The 7,172-nt window shown below is 34.5% G+C and overlaps 1 pseudogene; it reads right to left on the bottom strand.

The window, feature by feature from the left end:
- Positions 1-1,651: 1,651 nt before the first annotated feature.
- LOC149542287 (serpin-ZX-like) lies at positions 1,652-4,082 on the bottom strand (annotated as a pseudogene).
- Between the last annotated feature and the right edge of the window lie 3,090 nt (positions 4,083-7,172).

The raw sequence follows: 7,172 nt of genomic DNA, 5'->3' as shown, positions 1-7,172 counted from the left end.
CTCACCTACACCTTCACCAAATTTAGCCTTTAGCTTCTTTACCAAATTATCTTTCTTCTTAAGTGTGGAGGTAGTTTTCAACTCCATTTCAATCTTTGATTTCATCACATCATAGTTTCCAAATATTTTTGTAGTCTTGTCAACTTCCTCTACTAGAAGTGTAGTTATTGCTACTGATGCTTCATCAACATTGATCTCATATCCAAGTGGTATTAACCATCTGACCCTTGGTGTAGCAGCTTGTATAGAGGTGTAATTAGTGTTAGCAAACAATTTTTCCCTTCAAAAATATTTATAAAACATGACTCAATACATCCAACAAGAATGACAAAATGTACCACCAGTTGGATCAGTTATCATTGATTGATAACTATCCTCTAAATTAAGAGGTACAACTCCCTCATAAAAGATATTCAATGAATCTGATATTTGGTTGTGCCTTTAACCATTTTTTTAATTCTGACATAGTTGAGTTGGAGAGAAAAAATTAGGGTTTCAAAACCTTAGATAATATTGGCTCTTTCTAGGGACTGCACTCTGGACTAGGGTGCAAAGAACTCCAAGATCTCTATCTATTGATGTCTAGTGCCTTGATTCCTTGGGCTGTAGAGTCATTTATCATTGTACTCTCATATCTAAAAATTGTAGATTCCTTCCTTGCAGTACTCTATAACCTCCTCGTGTGCTTTCTTGAGTGAATTAGGGTTCTGACTCATTCACATTTTCTTCTCCATCTTGTTTATCCCATCAGGCTCAAGTACACAACCAACCATGACAAGTGGAAAATATTTTAAGCCATTTTTTCGATTCAAGCCCAATCTCAATTTTATCCTTCAATGAACTTATGGAATATTATCAACTGTCTCACTTGAATCACCATATGAATCCAACATATAAAGGAAATTTTCTACATATGAAAGACTATTAGAAGGAAAAATTGGTTGTCTCCCATTCCTTCTCAAGTTTGTAGCTACTACTATGGCTGGCACCTTCCCCAACACACAGGAAATCTGCTTGTTCCTAATAGACTTTGAGTTGCAAAGATCTTGACCCCATTAGATAAGCATCATGAGGCATCATTTGTATGATATCCATAATCCATCAGGTAGTGCTAAGTGTTGAGAAATAACAAATTCCCAATATGCTAGTTGAGTTGCAGATGGTAGATTTCCATACATTAAAAGGAAAGCCACCTCAGGAAATGTGTTCTTCTCTACTAACTTTTCAATTGGATAACATCTATATCATAATATACCTTCATCTCCATCTATGTATGAAATAGATGAACAAATAGGAGTAGTAATAAAATAGCTTGAGTCATATAGCTTCAATCCCTTGTCATCTCCATCCTTCCACCATGCGGTCTTAATGCACTTCCATTTGAGAAAACTACCTTGACACCAGTTTGATATATAAACTTTCTAGCCTCCTCATTTATTTGACTTGAAAAATCTCTTTTTGGAGAAAGAATAATTGCTAATGGGATTGATGTATGTGCTCCATGAGGTTGTTGAGGTGTTTGTCCTCCCAAACTAAAAGGCTCAGCACTAGCAAATGGATCATTATGTACCCTTTTTTGTTGGTTATCATTACACAGGTAGTGTGCTTAATGTTGTGCATTACTCCCCTTGCATTAACATTTATGGTGCATTTAAATTACACAAATACACCTCATCACTTCCACAAATGATGCATAAAAAAAAGCATCTAAAATGTGCAGAAGCATATCCACCATTTCATCAAAATTTGCATCTTCAGTAAAGGGAAAGACCAGTCCCATCATTTTCAAGATCTTAGTTTCCTTAAAACTAGATGATACCTTGAGGCAAGGTAGCTGAAAAAAAAGCTTACTTTTACCCTACTTCCTTAGGACAGATGGTGCTCAAGAAAATTAAAATCAACTTTTCTCTCTAGTTCGAGAAAACCATTCATGTCATTGGGTAATATAACATACATGGAGAATGACCTACTATCATGTCCTTGAAAATAAGGGAGGCATAGAATTTTGCATAGTCATCATGGGTACTAGCACTTTATTCCCATTTAGCAAATGAAAGGTATGGTTTTTAGTTGCATAGGAGTCAAATTGTGCTTCCCATGTGCCCTTGAAGTACAAGGCATTTGCAAAAATCAACCTAGAATTTTTATCTATAGAACCAAGTGGAAGGAATTATTTTATCTATCTATTGGTCTAATTTGTAGCCCATTCATTCACCTTCGATCTAGCTTCATTATATCTATGTAGTTAGGCCTTGAGGTCACAGACTGATCCAACCATACTCCATTCACAAATGACAAGGAGGGACCTCCATTGGCACTTCCATCTACCAAAACCACTTTGACCAGATGAGAATAAAGTTGATGTAGTCAATGGACATCTTTGAACCTGAGACAAGTGTAAAACTGATCCAGTGTTTCACTACATCAGCCAAGATATTAATGGAGGCAATCTATAATGCTATCAAAAATTTGAGACACGTGTATCTTTAAGTTTCAACCCTATTGACCATCAATTGCATCCAATCTTCAATAGCTTTCCTATTGTTGATCTAACCTAATAAATCTATAAACATATAACACACACACATACCACTGCCAACATATTACTATTGAGTAATTAACATTGGAAAATCCATCATCTACTACTTCCCTAAAATACCATCCGTGGGCATCATTATTTTGGGCTTTTATAGCTACATATTTTTCATAGCAGTTGTGATGATATTGCAAGAGTTATTCATTTTTTGTGTCCCTACCATCTTATATAGGTTGCTAATCCTAGAATTTTTTGGGTCCAACAAAACTCATTCATGTATTACTACATTGATCATAATAACTCTGCATACAAATGCCTCGATATCTATTAAACCCATTCATAATTTGTGGAATGAAGATTACTAAATGCTTCGAAGTCTCCAACTAATAGATACACTCCTTTTTCCAAAGATATTCTTTTTTTAAACTATAGTCTAGCACTAAATATTACCCACACATTTAGCCTTTAAAGTATTGCTGAATGAAGCCCTTGAATGTTAATATTACTATCCACATATTCCATTGATGACAAAGATGAATATTATTCCATTATGCCAACTCATCATCATTTATTTTTCAATGAACCCTAATTTCTTGAAGTGAAATGTCTAGAGCTCATCTAGTTTAAAATATATATATATATATTCACTTCATTAATGCAAAGAGCCATTAGGTGACTTTAGGGTATTTTTATATTTCAATGCATGGCTCCAATAACTTTGGATAGTGAGGTTAGGTAAATCCAAGATGTTGTCAATCAATGGCAAGACCTTTATTTTTTAGGGCTTTTCATAATATGGATTGACTCAAGGGGAAAAGGGAAATTCAAATAGGATGCAACTTTTGAAGGGAAGCAACAATAAAATAAGAAACAAACTCAAGCCAAAATTGCAAAAAGAGGCTGGTTATTTACAATGGGGAGGAGAAAACCCTAAAAACTAAATATGACCATTTACAGGCTTGAGAAAGTATGAACCTTTCCGAGTCAATGTTTGGAAGGATAAATGCATATTTAGTTGAAGGGAAAGTAACATGGCCATATTAAAGCTCATCTTATTTATGAAAGGTATATGCATGGGAGGAAAAATAAATGCAGAGTTACAGTCTCCTTCTACATTTTTCAGATCAACATCTTTCATAAAGGTAGATGAAATGCCAATAAAGGTTTCCATACCTTGAATTTCTTGGACTTTTGATTGCTCATGTGATGTTTCCTTTGCAAAATGTTGCATTGATTCCTCCAAAGGAAGATAGTGAAAAAGATTTGTGGGAGGTTGAAAAATATGTGAATCTTTTTCTACCTCTTGATTGTCCTCTAAGTGCTCTTCAAAACCACTGTCTTGTCCATACATCACTTCATCAATTTCTTTTTCTTCAAACATTTTGTCTTCCTTTTCCACTTCTAGGCAGCCATTTGATGCTTTAGGCTGTAGCAATTCTTTGTTAGTCTCTAAGAGATGAAACAAGAACAATTCATAATCAACTTCATGCTCGTAGGAAGAGCCATCCAAGCATGCTGATAAATATTGCATTGTGTGATCAGCCATACTTTTAGAAGAGTATTCATCATCAATTATTTTTTGCATATGTTCATCCTTAATACCTTCCTGAACAATATTAATTGGTGAAATATCAATAGCAGACTCAAATATAAAAGAATCAAATTCTGCATTTGAAACATCCTTTGACAAGTTTTCAATTGATCTTTCACCCTCCAGGCTTTGTTCAATAGGAGGTATATTAAGGCCAATTATTAAGGCAGTTGATTGTAACGCATGTGCATCATCATAATCAACATTTAGATGATAGGCTCCAGCTACATTATAGGAAGTACTTTCACTCACAAGAGGGATTAGAAAATCCTCTTTATTAAAAGCTGTCAGATTTTGACAAATAAAAATAGGGTGTGTTAATTTTTCTTTGAGAATGAGCCTTTTCTGTTTATGCTTTTCCTTTAGATAATTCTTTTGTTCATAGAGATAAGTTCCTGCTTGTGAAATTTATTTACACTTCATTCCACATAGAATCATGTCATCTTCTAAACTAATAGCCTCCCTTTGTGCATCTTGCAACCTTTGTAATTTTAACCATAGAAGCAAGAATTTAATTTTTGTTTGCATAGCATAGTAATGAAAACACACAACTGATTATTTTCAGTTTGTTGGTTGGTTAGGGGTATCTTACCAACACTTCTATTAAATCTATCAAAAAAATCTCTCATGGCTTCCCCTTCTTTTATCTTGATTTGAAAGAAATTTAATAACATCTTAGCAACATCAACCATAGGCATAAACCATCTCTAGAAATTGTACATCAAGATCATTCCAGCAAGTGATGTAACTATCTGGTAAACTATGGAACCAATTTGCTGCACTTCCATTGATACTTCTAAAAAATAATCTAACAAAGACATTCTCTTCTTGCACACCAAGAATCCCACAGGAAACTATAAATGCTTCGATGTGATCACTGGGGTCTTGGTTTGTGTCACCAGAAAAATTGGAGAAGTATTCACTTGATCTTTTAGGGAGGGATGAATATTGGGATAAAGAAAATGGCCCAATTTGAGTCCCCCCATGGCTAGGCTACAACCAAAGCCATAACACCAAAATGAATTAGAGTCACCAACCTCCATCCTTGGGGAGGTACCTTTAGATTTCCAAGAAAAGAAAAACACTGGAACTTGCTTTCTCTCCCCAACAAAGTCACCAAAAACTATTAGTAAACAGTTTTTCCCTTCAACAAAAATTACAAAACATGACTCAATACACCTGACAAGAAGGAAAAAACATACTACTAGTTGGATCAATTATCATTGATTGATAACTATCCTCTGAATTAAGAGGTATAGCTCCCTAATAACAAATATTCAATGAATGTGATATCTATTTGTGCCTTTAATCATTTTTTTAATTCTAACATAGTTGAGTTGGAGAGAGAAAAATTAGGGTTTCAAAACCTTAGATAACAATTAGCATCAACTAGAAAGCATATATCATTTTAGTGTTGCTCAACTAGTAAAATAGGTATCCTCATTCTTTGTTTCATTGACATCTTAAAGTCCTCAAAGTAGCTAGTCACCAATGTTTCAAAATTTTCTCCCATTTGTGCAATATACTCATTGATCTGCACTGTTATTGAACTATTGGTCTTCCATCCAACTGTACCAAAGGAGGGAATGTATGTTGTACATAAAAGAATATATAGATAAGTATTGAACCAAATTTGCATTGTACACTTTTGGTTTTCCTTATAGCTCCTAGGGTCTCCATCAATTGTTTAATTGTAGCTCAGCTAGATCATAAGTATGATCTTTGTTCACAATTTTATTGCCAACATCTACTACAATATAGGGTACACTATTAATCTGTTAGATTGATCAAATTTGTGTGAAATTACTCTAATGGAAAAGTCTAGCAGAGGATCAGTGATAGTATCAATTGTCATTCCTTGTTTGTTCCATTTTGCCCATGTGTTTCTCTCTATCAGTTCTTTGGAGTCACTCCTCAGAGTCTTGGGCTAATCTAGGGTTGGGTAGCTAGTCACCCTGTGAATTATCCTCTTAGATATCTTAATCAGTCCTCCTTCTAGCCTTAAGGATCCATCATGTATTCAGCTTAAGACAATTTTGATCCATTCAGTCTGGAAGAGAGTAGGAAAATCTAGGGCATGGGTCAAACCCTTTCTCTCAATAATTTTATATTCTTCTTTCAAAACAACATTATCACATAATCTATTATAGGCTTCTCTAATTTCTAGGTCTGCAATGCTACCAATCTTATACTTCTAACATTTATTGACATCCTGAACCATAACAACATTCGGCAAGATAATTGAAAGTGTGCCAGAGGGGTCTTGTTTGTATTCTATGTCAAGGATGGCCTTGAATATGTGTTGTTTCACCTCATTACTAACTAGATAAACATTGAAAACCTCTTTCCCTTCTGCATTCCTCAAACTAGATGCCATCTGTCAAACTAGGGTTTGTGAAAAATAAAAATTGTGTAGCTCAGCTTATGATAAATACCTTATAAAATATGTATGCTAGTGTGAGATCATCACTAAAATCTTTGCAATCACTTTGAACAAGTTTTGAAATCACCTTCCACTCTATTTGCTCTTGCTCAAATTTGAAATGATGAAAAATGTGTGGAAAAAGACCATATACCCTTTAAAACCCTTGAATTTAATGTTTAGTGCTTGTACAATTGTAAACTCAGCATTAACTTGATTTTAGAATTGTTTGGTATCCATTGATATTACCATCACTCGATGGCTTCTACAGACTCAGCATTAACTAGCTAGGTTGCTAGCTCGACATCAACTAGCATTCCACTCGACATCCATTGAAAACTTTCCATGCTCGACAACAACATGAAAACTTTAAAGATTTAATCTTGAATTTTCAACATCTTGCATCTTCATTCATGCTAATGTAGTCCTTTCAGTACTAATTTCTTTTGGAACTAATGTATGATATAACACTTTAAATATCAGTTTCACATACCTCTTGATTGTTTAATTTGGTGAGGTGTGATCACTTGACCCATTGGGTGAAGTGATCCCTTTTGCATTTGATGTGTTGCAAGCATTTTTCTTTTTCCATGTCTTTTTCATCTCATCTCTAGTGTGTTCAA

Source organism: Cupressus sempervirens, chromosome 8 (assembly GCF_028749045.1).
Source record: "Cupressus sempervirens isolate cs-2001-9-10 chromosome 8, ASM2874904v1, whole genome shotgun sequence".
In the NCBI taxonomy this organism is placed as follows: Eukaryota; Viridiplantae; Streptophyta; class Pinopsida; order Cupressales; family Cupressaceae; genus Cupressus; species Cupressus sempervirens.
Note: the sequence above shows the minus strand (reverse complement) of the source record. Positions and strands in the feature narration are given on the sequence as shown.